Source organism: Paroedura picta, chromosome 3 (assembly GCF_049243985.1).
Source record: "Paroedura picta isolate Pp20150507F chromosome 3, Ppicta_v3.0, whole genome shotgun sequence".
NCBI lineage: Eukaryota > Metazoa > Chordata > Lepidosauria > Squamata > Gekkonidae > Paroedura > Paroedura picta.
This window is the reverse complement of record NC_135371.1, coordinates 142,313,761-142,331,023: the sequence shown is the minus strand read 5'-3', so window position 1 is coordinate 142,331,023 and position 17,263 is coordinate 142,313,761. Positions and strand designations below refer to the sequence as shown.

General features: G+C 44.8%; 1 long non-coding RNA gene across 2 annotated transcripts in view; it reads left to right on the top strand.

Moving 5' to 3' along the window:
* The first annotated feature begins 9,609 nt into the window (after positions 1–9,609).
* LOC143831338 (uncharacterized) overlaps positions 9,610–17,263 on the top strand; it is a 33,929-nt gene continuing 26,275 nt past the window's right edge. For both annotated transcript variants that reach the window (XR_013228833.1, XR_013228832.1), the window contains exon 1: positions 9,610–9,695. This is a non-coding gene — a long non-coding RNA (uncharacterized LOC143831338). The remainder of the gene's footprint in view (positions 9,696–17,263) is intronic.

Here is a 17,263-nt window from a genome sequence, read left to right as displayed (position 1 = left end):
ATTTTAAGCCTACGGTGTCCTCAATTCAAAGCAGAACCAATGGACAAAAAAAAAAATCCCCTTTAAGGGAAGGAGACATATTGGCTTGCCAAAAACCTGAGCAGAGGGGAGCAATTTGCATAATTGGGTACATAAATTTACATAACATCCACATCAAAAAATAAAAACAGGCCACCTCAATGTTTTCCTGTACCTTTATTTAATAAAGAGATATAATGCAATTATATGTAATGCATACAGCGGCCTCCATTTCCATACCAGGTTTAAAAAATCAAAGCAACTAATTCAAAATACAGCATGTGAAGGGATCCATAGATTAAGCATCTAAATAACAGTGTTCATACAACAGAGAAAAATCCATTTCTATTTGTATGCACATTTTAAAAATGGTAGGGCACAATCTCCATTCATAAGTATTACCTTAGCTTTCCTGTTCTGGTTATAAGGCCTGCTAGAACCAGGAGAGTTCCTTGGAATTAAACATACTTTGAGAGATGCCCTCCTAGTTACAGGACTCCTCGAAATATTTTATACAAAACATATAAATGTATTATTGGGATGAAAGAGTTATTTTATAGTGATAATCCATGTTTCTTTTTAAAGCAGTTTTGATGCTGTTGTCTTACATGCTGCAGTGAGAATTCTGACAGATGTCTAGGAACTTGGTTCATTGTTGGATATGTCCAAGCTAAAAGGTAAAGAGAGTCAAGCTTAGCTATTTCCATTCTCTGAAACAAAGACTACAGGAAAAAAATGCATGGATTAGGGTTTTTTTTTAACTACAATGCCAACGGTGAATTAAACTCACTCATGCCATTATTGTGGCTCCTTAAAAGGCTGCACAATGGGTTTGCCAGCACTGAGCAATCCACCCTAGCTTTAAGCTTCATATGGCCATAGGTCATGCCTACTTTTCCTCTACTGTCCAAACTTGTGTGCTGTGAAATGTTGCCTATCAACCCTATCCAGCCATACCATATAGTAAGCTTTATCAACCATGGTTTCATGAACACCTGGGGTTCCATGACAGCCCTGGATGGGGCCCTGAATGGGATTGCCAGGATTTGTACAGGTGAGGTGCTTGTTGTTCATTTAGACTGAGCCAGCACACTGAGGCATCCAACTTTGGGGGAGGTACCCAAACCAGCTTTTGATGGTTACGTACTCCTAGATAGCTGGTTTTATATGTACAATTTTTATATATAACGCCTGGCCTTGACTAGGGCCAGGGCCTTTTTGGCCCTGGCCACAACCTGGTGGAATGAGTTCCCAGGTGAGCTGCAGGCCCTGTGGGACCTTTCTGCTTTCCGCAGGGCCTGCAAAACAGAGCTTTTCTGCCAGGTCTACGGTTGAGGCCGGGTTAGTGCAGAAAGAGCAATTGGGCTCCACCTGATTCTGACTTGTCTCTCTTTTCTTCTCCCTCTTGTAGATGAGTAGGGGGAGGGGTTAAGGGTTTCTGCCATCTTTGTTTTCGCTGGTTGATTTTTGTTATTATGGATTTTGTAATAGTCCATTTTACTGGGGTTTTAATGGGTTTTAATGGGTTTTTAGCTGGACTTTTGTAAACCGCCACGAACCTCTGGGAGTGATGCTTTTGGACAAGCTGATGTTTTTTTTTTTTAATGGAAATGCGTGTCAACGAATACACATGAGTGCAGCATGTTTTGTCCAATAAAGGAATGTTTTGGGAAGAGAAACCAAAAGACGGGTCTCTATGGAGCAATGAGTAAACACATATTTGTTGCCACTAGTATTTTCAGTTTAAAAAAAATAAATAAAGGGAAAAGGGTTTTTTGGTGGCACTAGGATATCGATTTCATTGGCTCTTCAGTTTGATCGATGGATAGAGGCCGGCAGAAACACCACAAATTTGTAGTGATTCAGGCAAGACTGGAAACCTGTGGGTAACGAAAACAGCGCTAGTGCGAGAGCCTTTTTTCTGCTAGAAATGGCTGTGTCCATTATCAAGACCCGCTGCTATTAATAGTAACGCTTTACGATAGTGCTTACATTTGGCTTCATTGGCGGTTGTGTGGAATGGCCCTATGATTGAATGTACGAACAAATGAACAAACAAATGATAGAACAAACAAATGAATGAAGTGTCACTAAGGGCAGGATCCAGCCAAGACAACTGAGCTCCAAAGATTCCATCTGCCCTGCTATATGACCCTGACCCAAACCAAATATCATACCCAAACAAATCACTTGGCTGGCTGTTACCATGCTGTCAGTTCCTGGGAGTGAGTCCAGGTTGGTAGGGAATTCAGGGTTCCACTTTACCTTGATGGCTCTTTGACTAGCCTGAGATGGAGGGAGAGGGTGGTTCAGCTGTGGTTGTCAGGACATCCTATGCATGCCTCTGAACTGCTCCCATGTTCTTCCTCCCTGGCCTGCCCATTGTGCCCTGTTTAAAGCTCTCCCCTGGGTTGAACCCCCTTTTGACTCATCAATCCTCCTACAGCAAGGGCTAAGCCTGCCTGATTGGCACTTCCATTATCTTTTGGGATGTATTTCTCATTGCTCCCACCTCAATCACTCTTTGCTTCAGCAACAGTATTGAGTGGGGCTTTCCCAGCCCCTCAACCTTATTTCATCATCTGACAGGTCTCCTAACATTTCTCCAGCACTTCCCTCCCTCCCCCACTTCTTCCCGTCTATCAGGGAGGTGGCTAGCTTTCGGAGGCTTTCCCTGCCTTGCTCACAGCAGACGCAGAGTTGAGGAGTTCTTCCATGGCTGGCCTGCTCTCCTGAAGAAATTCCCATAACTGCTCTTTGGAGACAGAAACATGTATATAATAATAATAATAATAATAATAATAATAATAATAATAATAATAATAATAATAATAATAATAATAATAATAATAATAATAATAATAATAATAATAATAAATGGATCCACGTTCATCTGGATCCACGTTCATCTGTCTGTCCCTTTTTGGCAAGAATAACTCATCAGAAAATAAAACTAGGAAACTCAAAACTGGCTACCAGTTTCAGTATGATCATTGGAGTTCCAGGGTCAAAAATGAAAGGAATTAGAATATTTTGGCCTAGATTATCTTCAGATTCACAGAGAGAGATAGGGGTGGGCATTTGCAATGGAAGCTAAATTTATGTAGTGCTTAAAGGGTGGACTAGGATCTGAGAATCCCAGGTTTGAATCCCGACTTTGCCTTGGGCGCTTGCTAGGTAAACTTGGACCCATCACACACTGTCAGTCTAACTCACCCCACAGATTCAAGTGGGTAGCCATGTTGGTCTGAAGCAGCACAACAAAACAATATCAGAGTCCAGTGGCACCAAGAGTGCTTGCACTCAAAAGCTCACACCTTGAATAAAACTGTGTTGGTCTAAAGGTGCCACTGGACTCTGATTTTGTTTTGTTGTGTCACCCCACAGAGTTGTTGTAAGGATAGAATGGAGGAGAGAAGAATGATGAAAGCCACCGGGGGGGGGGGGGGCTAGAAGTGAGAGTAGACAAATGGCAGATAATGAAGGGAAGAGAGTAAAATGAAAGAAGAGAAAAGTGTTGAAAAGAGTTAAGGAAATATAGGGCAAGACAACCAAAGGGTTTGGGCTTATTGTTGTTTTTAACCACCACACACTAGCTAAGCTGTGTCTTTGCAAGATCCAGCTGTGTGGAAGCTGGGTAGAACAAGAGCAAAAAACAAACTATAGACTGCTGGTGCTAATGTCTGTGTTAGGAGGTTGTGCCCTGGCCAGGCCAGTAGCTTGTCCTGGCTCGTCTTGCCTTGTTTTGATGCTGGCTTGGCTGATGGGCCTAGTGGGATCTGATGAACAGAAGGTTTCCTTGAGCTTTCTAATAAACCTTACTAAAAGGCCCCGCTAGCAGAGTGTTTTTTTTACTGGGCTCTGCCTTCCCTTTGCCCCTAATGGTTGCAGCACAGCACTATATCAGAAAATAAAAATGCATGCAATGAATGCAGCATGATGCTGGCTTCAGGGGCCATCTAGCTGAATTTTGTCCCTTCAGTTCTCCCATTTTGGCAGCTCTAGATCCAACAGTACCTCAAACTATTGTTTGTTTTATTGCTGGACATATTTATATGTGAATTTAAGAGGCCAGCCTCTTTTTTTAAAAAAATGGCATTTCTGAGGAGGGAGAATTTAGAATATGAGTAAAAATAGTATGTTCTAAGTGACTTTGGTCTCAGTAGTCCCCAACCTTTTTATCACCGGGGACCGGTCATCGCTTGACAATTTTACTGAGGCTGGGGGAGGGGGGGTATCTTTTGCCGAGGGATGTCACCGCCACCACCTGTGTCTCCGTTCCACTTGCTTTCCTGCCGGGGCCCCTGACTTCCTGCCACCCACTGGGGGGTGCTGCCAGCAGCAGCTGCACAGTGCCACACCGAGGGGGAGCCCCAGCCATGGCGGCTGCTGGAGAGCCAGTGGCAGGAGAGCCAGTGGCAGAATGGCTGGTTAGCCCCCGAGGCAGCAGCCGGGGAGGAGGATGAGGAGGAGCCGTGGCCCAGTACCAACTGATCCACGGGCCGATCCCGGGCTCCGGACTAGGGGTTGGGGACCGCTGCATTAGAGGACAGGATCTATTGCAGCAGACAGATTCCAGTTAGGGGAGTAAAACAGCTACTGTATCACCCCAAGTTTTAGAAATTCTGCACTGGTTGACCATTTGTTTCCAGGGCTTTTACATTTAAAGCCCTAAATGGTTTAAGGCCAAGGTACGTGAAGGGCAAGTTCTTTCTGTATTATCCAGCATCCCAGTTAAAATCTGCCTCCCAAACCATGCTTAGAGGTAAGGTGGGTGGCAACCAGAGCCAGATATTTTTTTTGTAGTACCGATAGCCAGAGGAATATAATCATCCTTTACCAAATTTAGTTAAAATAATTAATTTATGCAGCCCACACCCTTTGTATATCAATTGCTAATTATTTTCTTACCACCAATCCCCCCCCCCCCCAATGTTTCCTCAGGCAAAATACTGCCTTGATTAAACCTGTTTTAAATTATTTGTGTTCTGGGATAGAAATTTTGATATAAAACGTCTCTCAGTTGTGTCCCAGATGACAAGGAGTTATAGATCTGTGGAATAGATATTCCATATAATGCGTGCTCACTCTTTCTGCATGAGCATTGCTTATGTAGGAGCTGGCTGTTAGCATGTCATTCTCTTGACACATCATTAATAAACAGGTAATTTCATACCTGATTTCCACCGAGTGTAATGCTGAAAACCACCTGGGTTTCAGTTTTCATCGACATTAAAAAGTCACAGACTGAAGCATGATGGTTATTATTGAGCCAGGGCTGGCTTAATTGAATAATGGATCAATCAAGTTGAGACAAGCACACATGGAAAGCAGATATGAAAAGCCCTTCTCAACCCCCTTTCCTTTGCTGCATGTAACTGGGCCACTGAAGTCATTCAGTGGGAAACTAGGCCAATATGTTTCATAGTGTATGTGTACTGGAGACCCTAGAAGCTCCTGGGTGTCAGGACATTGATCACCAGAAAGGAGGAATGTTTCCTCAAGCATTAAGATACTGTATTCAATATTTACCGTTAATCTCAATGGGGCATCCTCCAGTGTTATAAATTAAAATATATTTGATTGCACATCAGAGCTGCAGTGTCAATTTAAGAGTCATGATTCATAATATAATAATATTATTTATTTATATCCAAACCTTCCATGTCAATCAGGGTGAGTAACAGCAGCAAAATTATACAAAGTCAAAATTTAAAAACAGTACAATTCTCCTCATGCCCCCCCCCAACTAAAATGTCCAGATGTGGTATCAATGCTAGTGTCCTAGATTAGTATTCTTACGAGAACAGGAATTGTGAAAACTTGCGGGAAATGGCAATCCAGTGATTTTGCACTGGGACAACTGGCCACACCTGGGTTTTCTGTCCTCCACTGATCCTGGAAAAGAGGTCGGGTGGGGGGGGGGACCTGCTCAAAGCTGCTGCCAAGAGAAGTCCCAGAAGACAGGGAACTGTTTAAAAATGGTGTTTGACTCCTGAATGTCTAATGAAACTGCACTGAAGAAGACATATTCAAAACTGGATTGTCTGCTCTACTCTTGCGCTTGCCCTTTCTATTGTGATGCACTGGCAGACATTAAAAGATTACATAAAGCAGTGCAAGAGACTTATCCTGACCTTTTTGAGAAGTTCACATTGTATTGCCTACACAGCTCTTTGTAGTACTCCACTGATTTCCTGGGCAATGGCTTACCTCCCTTCCAACCATATCCTTTTGAGGAAGGAGCACAGAGCACCCCAAGCAGCCATTTTGGGAGACAAGCTGCAGAGAGCAGCTGTTCTCTTTCATGTGATCTTTTGTGGAGGTGGATCACTTTTTTTCAGGAAGCTTTCAGAAAGTTTGTTCAGAGGCCTGTAGAATTCAAAATCTAAGTCCAATTTGCTTGAAACTTGGATATTCTTTAGAGGACAGGTAGCATCCAATCTGCAGTATATTTAGGGCCATTTGGCTGGAAAAAACCCAGCTTGATGTATTGGTTAAGAGTGATTGGTGTTGGTGGTAACCAAGGCCTTCAAGGTCTAGGACCTGCGTACCTAAGGGAACACCTCTTCATATACGTCCCTTGAAAAGCCCTCCATTTAGCAGACTCCAATCTGCTGACAATCCCTGGCACTAAAGAGGAGTGCCTGTCCTTGCCCATTTTAGCCCTTTCTCCTGCCTGGTGGAATGAGCTGCCAGTGGAGACATGGCCCCTCAATGAGCTATCAAAGTTCCAGAGGACCTGCAAAGTTCTCAAGAGTCTCTTCCAACAAGTATTTAGTTGAGCTCAGGATCACACCTCTAACTTCAATATTAGGACCCCTGCCCGCCCTGCATCTGGGGTTTTGTCCAGATTGTAAGCCCCCCCTATTGAGCCAGGTTATACAATGTGTCATCATAATTGGTATTCCTGGCTTGGTAGGTAATGTTGTGTTTGGTACAGAGCGACCACAGTAATGTTAAAATGTTGGTTTTAGTATATAGTTGTCTTAGATGTTTTGTCTTTGCTTGTATTTATATCCTGATACAAGCCACCCTGAGACTGTCTTAGAGAGGGATGAAATAAATATCTCACAAATAATAATAACCTGGATAACCTAATTGATTCCCCATTCCTCCACATACAGCCAGTTGGCATTCTCATGACTTCAGCCTCCATGTTCCATCTAGTTTTTGACCTCAACATTCTACTGGGGCATCTGAGGGGAACTTCCAGAGAACTGCAGGAGGGAGGGGAGCAATCAAGGGGTACTCTAGAGCTTGTCTAGATAAGCAGAAATTAAGTGGGGCGGCGGGGGGGGGAATCTATCTTACACAGAAGCCATTTCAGCCCTAGACTTCCATGACAGGCAGCCAGAGGGCAGAGGTCCATGAAGGTCTGTGTTAAGAAGCATCAGAGAACAGGTCATAGTGTGAACTCCATCTGTGACACAAAGACCAGGAAGATCATCCATAAGCTCCCAGCCAAACCACTCTCCTGTCTGCAGTTCTTTGTGCAATTGACCTCTCCCAGAGCCCTCCTAGATGAGGCCCACATCTCTGCTTGTCTAACTAGCTCTGCATGGACAGGAAAATGGGAGGAAGAAAAGCCCAGTAAAATTCAATGTGCCAAGATTGGGAGGAAAGCTGAATGAGTATGAAGTATAGCATGAACCTACACGAAGCTACCTTCTACTGACTCAGACTATAACTGGTCTATCAAGGCCAGTACAGTGTACTCTGTCATCCTTATCTACATCACAGGGTGTCTGATGTGGGGAGAGAAAGGGTAGCTGACTGTAAGCTGCTTTGATACTCCTTTTGGTAGTAAGAAGTGGGGTACCAAAAATCAACTCCTCTTCTCCAGCTCCCTGAAGTTTACCCTGACAAAATAATGGCAGATCAATGGGAGGGAATGGGGCAGGGGAGATCTGAAAAGAAAGGTATGTCCTAAAATGAATGACAGGGATGCCTATTGGGAACAATGGGAGAGACCTGCCATTTGAAGGCCTATTGGATACCATAGGAGCCAGGAATGCCATGGACTTGTATGGCTCCCACTGGAATACATTTTAGCACACAAAAAGTTGCAATGAAAATATGGAAAGGATGTAGAGAACACCTGCCCTGGACCTACAATGACAGTTCCCAGAGTGGAATGACAGTCCCTGGGACTGGAGGGGTTATCCTGGGTATAGAATGACAGCCTCCCACAGTGGAATTACAGTGCCTGAGAGTAGAATACATTTTCAGCAATTGGAATGAAAGTGGACTGACAATCCTAGGACCATATAAAATGCTCTGAAGCCAGAATGGCAGCCTCAGAGCACTGATTTCAGTTCCAGAGGCCATAATTCCACTCGATGGGCTGTAATCTCAATCTCAGAGCATTTTATTCAGGCCCAGGGATTGTCATTCTACTTTTGGAGACCATCATTCCATTCTGGAGGGTACCATTTCAGGGCCAAGGTAAGTAATCTGATCTGCATCTTTATTGAACTTTTGTATGCTCTTATTTTGATGGACCTTACACAAAGCAATTGGTATTCCTAGCTCCCGTTATTTGCAGATGATACTAAACTGGGAAAGATAGCAAACATAGCAGGAGATTGAATCAGGATGCAGGATAACCTTGACAGGCTGGAAAACTGGGCTAAAATGAATTTCAGCAGCGATAAATGTAAAGTTCTGCATTTAAGTAGGAAAAATCAGATGCATTATTATAGGATGGCAGAGGGGTAGTATGTGTGAAAAGGATCAAGATGTCTTAGTACACTGAACATGAGTCAGCAGTGTGACTCGGTGGCTAAAAAAGGTAAATGGGATTTTGGACTGTATCAAAAGTAGTGTCCAGATCACACGAGGTGATGATACGGCTTTACTCTGTTCTGGTTAGACCTCGTTTACAGTACTGTGTTTAGTTTTGGGTACCACAATTGAAGAAGGATGTAGACAAACTGAAGCATGTCCAGTTAAAACAAATGGATCCAGTTGTAAATATAGAAACATAATATGTAAGTGCATCCTCATTGGTTAGTGTTCAGTGAATATATCTTGGGTGGGAGGAATTAAATGCTATTCCAGTGTAGAGATAACAGACATCCAAAGTTTCATTGTCTGGTGTTTTACTAAAATGCTGCACTTCCATTGCACCCCTAGGCCATCCCCAAATTTGCGCTGCTGTAAATTTCCAAAGAAGTGATAGCCCTAAAGCATTGGATGAAATGTAAATTTCTTAAAATATTTATCCATCTCTAAGTGGCTACATTTTTGACATTATTATAGGGTTTCTCAATGTTCCATTTTATTGAAAAATATTTATTTGGTTTCTAAGATTACTGCTTCTCTGACCACAGAAAATTCAATTACTGAAAACTGCAGCTATCAAATTGGTCAAAAATAAATAGCCTTTTATCCAAATCTGGCACTAGCTGGTTTACTTTTAATATGTAGCCATAAAAAAGTCTTTTCCACAGAGAGGTGGTTGGTTACAGTGCAAGAAGCCAAGGTATACTTTGCATCATCAGGTTTTATTTAAAATATAAGGTAAGGAGTTTTTCAAAAAGGAGTCATTATAAGACTAATTAACTGTTGTTTTTATTCTTTTGCTTTAGCAAACAATAGCAATTGATAAGGCTTCATGCCAAGGAAAATCTCCCTCTTCCTGCGGTTAAGATATAACTGAAATAGATAAACAGGTAACATATCTAGCAGTTCTCTCCAAATACTAATAATCCTTTGACGCTATACATCTGTAAATTATTTACTATTTGCATGCCATGTAAAAAGTGCAGAAGAAATTGTCAGTTGCTGCTGTGTCCTTAATTCTAGGCGTCAAAATAAGGAGGCAGCATAGTTTCAAACAAAATCACAGTGTAATAGTATGTTTTGGGGTCCAGAGCTGCAGTGACAACAACTTCTTTTCTCTCAGTTCCTTCCTGGGCCAATTATGTACTAGTCCTTTGCTCAAGAGTGCATTCTCCTCCACCACCACCCCCCCACTCCCCGCCCCCCAGTTCTACAGATCACACTGCTTTCTGTTTGGATGTGTTTCAGATTATTTTTATCCACTCAATTGTTTTTACAACCATCTGGGGCCAGCATACAGTCATTCTACTTTGAGAGTACTTTTGCCCCAGGGTTTTCATACGATGTGTGTCCGTGTCCCACTCTTCTTAAACAGAATCAGTTCCCCTGGGCCACTTCTGCATGTCAAACCTTCCACTGTTACACCACCCTTATGTGAAGCCCCTGCCCACTGAGTTCCTTCCACCATCTTCAGGGTTTTCTTCAGTCCTTTGGTGCACAGTCAGAAGCTATGGATGGTTGAGGGCTTGGAGTGAGGGGCAACATCAGCACTATATAAGAGCAGATATTGAATTATTTGATCAGAATATCATTGTCTAAGCTTTCATCAGCTTTGTCAGTCCAAAACATCATTGGAAGTTATTTTAACATGCGCTTCCTTTCAGTTCATTTTATGATCAAGAACTGAACATCCATCAAAGTTAGGTATTTTTATAGTTTGTATTCATGGCAGTAGTCTGATCACAGTACACAGTGTGTGAATAATCCTTCTTTGGATCAGTAGTTTCCAAGTAATTAGAAATATTTACTATTATGACATTCATAAATCCTTTATTTCCTACCTCCTCTTTCCTTCAAATGATATTTGATATTCTCTGTCAAGAAAATAGAGCAGTTCCCCTTTAAGATTCTCAGTCCTGTCATGTCTGTTGCATCCTTATCTTTTACCTTATTCCTAGCTTTGATCACTTGGCTATTCATCCTTCTGCCAATTGGAGAGAGCCTTTCAGCTGCCTTCCAGGAATCGCATCATTTTCTATCAAGCCATCTCTCAACACAAAGCCTTCATCCATCAAGGCAAAAGACTCTAATTTACACAGATCTGCTAACAGAACCTGTTAACAGCAAGCTGTAGGTGTGTTGGATGGTAAAGATGTTCAACATTCCTGCCTTTGATGCTTTATGAGTTCTTAGCTGAAAGACATGACTACTTGCTCATGTGGGAATTATTTGCAGTGGAAGAGGAGGAAACCAGTTAGAGAACTAAATGTGGAATAAATAAATAGAGTGAAAATTCATTTTCTTTATGAGAAATCGAAAAAGCCAGTAATTAAGGCTTCCGTACAATATAGTCTGCATTCATACTAAGCAGAAGACATGAGCACTGACTGAGTCTTCATGTTTTGTCAGTTAAACAATGGAAGGGCCGAGGGGCACCATGGTTCGGCTGTGCTTAGGGCATAAGCAGGCCTAAACTAGCCCTGGTTTTCACACATGCAAGCAAGTGACTTTCTGCCTAGAATCTCCTTCACAGTGTTTCTTTTGTTTTTTGTTTAAGAATTCAGTACAATATATATGAGCTGTACACAGAGCCATCTGTACACCGCCCGTGGCGCCGCGGGCGCCACGGACTAAATAAAACAGTAAGCCCTTCTGGGGCGGGATGAGTCCGGGATGAGGAAGGGTCCGGATTGGACCCTTCCTCATGACAGACAATCGGAGGGAGCAATCGGCAGGCGCGAAGCGCCTGACGATTGGTCCCTCTGATTCCCAGCCCCAGCAACTGCAAGCTCGCAGTTGCTCCCGGCCTGACGCGGCGAGAGGCGCGAAGCGCCTCTCGCCGCGTCAGGCCGCCGCCCGAGGAAACCACGAGGCCTCCCTACCTGCCTCCCGGATGAATGAAGAGGAGCTGAGCCTGGCGCCGACTCCCTGTACGGCGGACTGACGGAGACCCTCCCGCGATCCAACATGGCCGCCAGTTGCTCCCGGCCTGATGCGGCGAGAGGCGCGAAGCGCCTCTCGCCGCGTCAGGCCGCCGCCCGAGGGAGCCCCCGGCAGTCGTGCAGAGCGCGGCTGCCGGGGCCTCCCTACCCGCCTCCTGCCTGAAAGAAGAGAAGCTGAGCCTGGCGGGGACTCCCTGTCCGGCGGACTGACGCGTTGAGAGGCGCGAAGCACCTCTCAACGCATCAGGCCGCCGGACAGGGAGCCCCTGCCAGCCGCGCGCAGCGCAGCTGGCGGGGACTACCATCCACAGCGACGCTGGAGCGCCCAGACACCTTCCCGCGATCCAACATGGCCGGACAGGACCTCACAACGACCCGAGGACGCCCCGCCGCCGACGACCGCCCTCAATGACGCCTAAGGTGACCTTAATTCCCGCGCGCTGCCCTGTCCCTCTCTCTGCTCGATCCTCCGACCCCTTCCCACCGCCCCCCTCCCCCCTCGATCACACGATCCCCGCCAGCCGCTTCTTGAGCCGCCACCCTCCCGGCCCCACCCCCAACGTCCCTTTCCCAGTTCCGTCGCTATGACCCAACTCACCTTGACGCCGTCCTCCGCTTCCCTGGCCCTTTTCTCCCCTTGCCTAGGCCGCGCCTCGCCTACCCAGCGTGCCCTGCGCCACCTCCACCATGGCGCTGGACTGAAACGGCCATGCGCGGACTACCGCGCATGCCTGCTCGCACTCGCCGTCGCCCCAACCCTCGGACACCAGCCCCAGCCGGCCTGCGTCCCCGCCGCCGCGTCTCCTACATGGTGCATCTCGCAAGCAGCTCTGGTAAGCTGCCCGGATGACCGCCCGCCCTTCTCCCACCCCCATACCAGCCTTCCCGAGCCGTGGCTGCACTGAGCCGCATGGCTGCCCACCTACCCTGCGGCCTTCTCCCCACATCGGCGACGCCTGCCTGCGCAGAGCCCAGCCCCGGGAAGCCTTCGCCCTCCAAAGGCTTCCCCGCCCAGCGTTTGCTAGCACCCATTTTATTCAAGGATAAAATGGGCTTTTTTTACTAGTTTGGGTAATAATGTTGTATCAGACCCAGGACAATTTGGTGGCAACTGTGGTGTTTTGATGACTGTTCATTTACTCCAGCTACTGTTTTAGACTGCCCTAGTTTTCTCCAGGGTGAAGGCATGAACCATTGTGGTGGATACTATCCACAAGGAGCTCTTGCCCTGCCAAAAGTGCTGTTTGTCACAGCTGCAGAAAATGAATGCAAGGGCCTGCAGATCACCAAAGTATGCCCCAAATATGTACTATCATGATACAAATCAAGCAAAGTCTTTTCAAGTTGATCTTCCAGAAAAAATGAGATCATGGTTCAGCCTCACTTGGAGTACTGTGTTCAGTTTTGGGTACCCCAGTTGAAGAGGGAGGTAGACAAACTGGAGCATGTCCAGAGGAGGGCAACAAAGACGGTGAGGGGTTTGGAGACCAAGACATAGGAATCACAGAATCATGGAAACATAGAATCATAGAATTGGTAGGGGCCATACAGGCCATCTAGTCCAACCCCCTGCTCAACGCAGGATCACCCCAAAGCATGAAGAAAGGTTGGGAGAGCTTGGTCTGTTTAGCCTAGAGAGGAGATGACTGAGAGGGGATCTGATAGCCATCTTCAAGTATTTAAAAGGGTGCCCTGTGGAGGATGGAATAACCACGATGGGGTAGTTACTGACTTGGAGCCAGACATCCTGGAATGTGAAGTCAAATGGGCCTTAGGAAGTCTGAGCAACAATAAAGCTAGTGGTGGTGACAGCATTCCAATTGAACTATTCAAAATCTTAAAAGACGACGCAGTAAAAATACTACACTCAATATGCTAGCAAATTTGGAAAACTCAACAATGGCCACAGGATTGGAAAAGGTCAGTTTTCATTCCAATCCCAAAGAAGAGCAATGCCAAAGAATGTTCAAACTACCGCACCATTGCACTCATTTCTCATGCTAGCAAAGTTAAGGTCAAAATCCTACAAGCTAGGCTCCAGCAATATGTGGACCGAGAACTTCCAGAAGTACAGGCAGAATTTCAAAGAGGCAGAGGAACTTCAGATCAAATTGCCAACATACGCTGGATCATGGAGAAAGCTAGGGAGTTCCAGAAGAACATCTACTTCTGCTTCATTGACTATGCTAAAGCCTTTGATTGTATGGAGCAGAACAAATTGTGGCAAGTTCTTATTTGTCTCTTGAGAAACCTATATGCAAGTCAAGAAGCAACAGTGAGAACCGAGCATGGAATCACTGATTGGTTCAAAATTGAGAAAGGAGTTCGGCAAGGCTGTATGCTGTTGCCTTGCCTGTTTAACTTGTATGCGGAGCACATCATGAGAAAGGCGGGGTTAGATGAGTCAAAATTGGGATCAAGATTGCAGGAAGAAATATCAACAACCTCAGATATGCAGATGATACCACTCTAATGGCAGAAAGGAAAGAGGAACTAAAGAGCCTATTGATACGGGTGAAGGAGGAGTGTGCAAAAGTTGGCTTGAAACTCAACATCAAGAAAACAAAGATCATGGCATCCGGCCCTCTCAATTCCTGGCAAATAGATGGGGAAGAAATGGAGGTAGTGACAGATTTTATTTTCCTGGGCTCCAAGATCACTGCAGATGGGGACTGCAGCAAAGAAATTAAAAGATTCTTGCTCCTGGGGAGGAAAGCTATGGCAAATTTAGACAGCATCCTAAAAAGCAGAGACATCACCCTGCCAACAAATGTGCGTTTAGTCAAGGCTATGGTCTTTCCTCTTGTGAGGAAGAGCCTCTTGTGGTGCAGAGTGGTAAGGCAGCCGTCTGAAAGCTTTGCCCATGAGGCTGGGAGTTCGATCCCAGCAGCCGGCTCAAGGTTGACTCAGCCTTCCATCCTTCCGAGGTCGGTAAAATGAGTACCCAGCTTGCTGGGGGGTAAACGGTCATGACTGGGGAAGGCACTGGCAAACCACCCTGTATTGAGTCTGCCAAGAAAACGCTGGAGGGCGTCACCCCAAGGGTCAGACATGACTCGGTGCTTGCACAGGGGATACCTTTACCTTTACCTTATGGTCTTTCCAGTTGCAAAGTATGGCTGTGAAAGTTGGACCATAAGGAAGGCCAAGCGTCAAAGAATTGAGGCTTTTGAACTCTGGTGCTGGAGAAGACTCTTGTGAGTCCCTTGGATTGCAAGGTGAACAAACCGGTCAGTCCTAGAGGAGATCAGCCCTGACTACTCCTTAGAAGGCCAGATCCTGAAGATGAAACTCAAATACTTTGGCCACCTCATGAGAAGGAAGGACTCCCTAGAGAAGTGCCTAATGCTGGGAGGGATTGAGGGCAAAAGAAGAAGGGGACAACAGAGAATAAGGTGGCTGGATGGAGTCACTGAAGCAGTAGGTGCAAACCTAAATGGACTATGGGGATTGGTAGAGGACAGGAAGGCCTGGAGGATCATTGTCCATGGGGTCGCGATGGGTTGGACACGACCTTGCACCTAACAACAACAATGGAGGATGGAGCAGAATTGTTCTCTCTTGCCCCAGAGGGACAGGCCAGAACGAATGGTATTATATTGATTCAAAAGAAATTCTATCTAAACATCCGGAAGAAGTTCCTGACAGTTAGAGCGGTTTCTCAGTGGAACAGGCTTCCTCAGGAGGTGGTTACAGTAGATGAGTGATTGGGATGTGAGTGCCCAGCATAGTGCATAGTGCAGACTTGATGACCCATGAGGTCCTGTCCAAATCTATGATTCTATGATTCTATATGTGTTTAGAGTGTTTTTAGAACTCTAAACACCACTATTTCCATAAACATGGCATGCCCGATTGTCATATCTTCAAAGAAGGGCACAGAACTGAAGTCCTAATTGCCACTGGAGTGTCAGTCAATATGATGCCTCAGAATCCTTAAAATCAAATTCCTCAGAAATTACTACTGCAAACCCCATCTAGGATTTTCAAAAGGATTTATGTGATACATGCCCAGTGTATGTAGTAGCCAGTGGCACTGATAGACTAGTTATGATATGGCTAATGTCCTGGGGTTAATCAAAATTATCACAGCTGTATAATGGACTCTCTCAAAGCCTCTAACCACATAGAGCCCGATTTCAAGGAACTGCAAGCTTTGTGGCAAACAAGTAAACTCTACATTGATGATACTGTTCAGCCACTAACTTTTCCTCACAAAAGTATTACATTCCATATGAGAAAAATAGTTGAATAAGAGCTTTCACATCTGGAACAACTTGATAACTTTGTGTGTGTAGAAGACTCTCTACCTTGGTTACCAATAGCTGTGGTAAAAAACACAAAAAAACAGCCAGGCAAAATACAAATGTGTGTGGATAGCCCACCTACCTGAGCTTTTGAACAGGAGAGATACATGGCTCCGACTGTAGATGATGTCACTGCAGATCTGAATGTTGCACAATTATTTTATAAACTTGACTTCAGTTCTGGTTACCATCAGCTGGAGTTTCATCCAGAATTCAGATATCACAATTTTTTCATCACATGTTGGAATTGGCCTCTACAAGTGCCTCGACTTTGGTATCTCTTCAGCAGCAGAAATATTTCAAAATGCCATCTGTGAAGTTTTGGCTGGACTTACAGGGGTTCTGAATGTAAGCAACGATAATTTGATATTTGATATCACATCTGAAGAGTGTGATGTGCACCTTGCTGCTGTTTTGCAGTGACTGCATGAGAATGATTTTACACAAAAACAAAGCAAACACCCACTTTGGAATTCTTTGGATATGTTTTCCCCAAAAGACAGAACTATCTCCATCTCCTCTGTTCTTTTTCTCTAAAGTTTGCAATCGGAGCTCTTGAGATTAGAGTCTGCTCCTCTTTAATCCCTTCACCACACTGGATCTCTAGATCAAGCAGGGAGTGGTGAGGGGGGGAGGGTCAGAACCTCACAAGTTATGTGCTAGTGCCCATTGTATTCCTGGGTGCAATGGAGTTTGCCTCTAGTACAGAAATAAAATAATCCCTAGGGGCATATACAGAGTTCCCGAAATCAGCTTCTAGAAATAGTCTTTTAAAAAATGAAACAAAAGATGTCAACAGCTTTCATGGCCTTCAGTTTCAGTCACTGAGCAATATAAACAGGCAATTGTTACAGGCAGTCTTTTGCAAGTGTAAAGATTTGCTGAGACAAGATTGTCTTTAACATTAGAATTTAGGAGAGTCAATGTGGGGTCGTGGTTAAGAGTGGCAGACTCTAATCTGGACAACTGGGTTTGACTTCCCACTCCTCCACAGCAAGCTAGCTGGGTGACCTTGGGTCATTCATATTTCTCTTAGAGCTCTCTCAGCCTCACCTTCCTCACAGGGGGTCTGTTGTGGGAAGAAGGGAAGGTGATTGCAAGCCACTTTAAGACTCCTTTAGGTAGTGCATAGAAATCAACTCTTCTATGTATTATTAGTTTTTAATTTATAACTGTGAAGAGAAAAATTCCATTAAAGCATCTTCATTT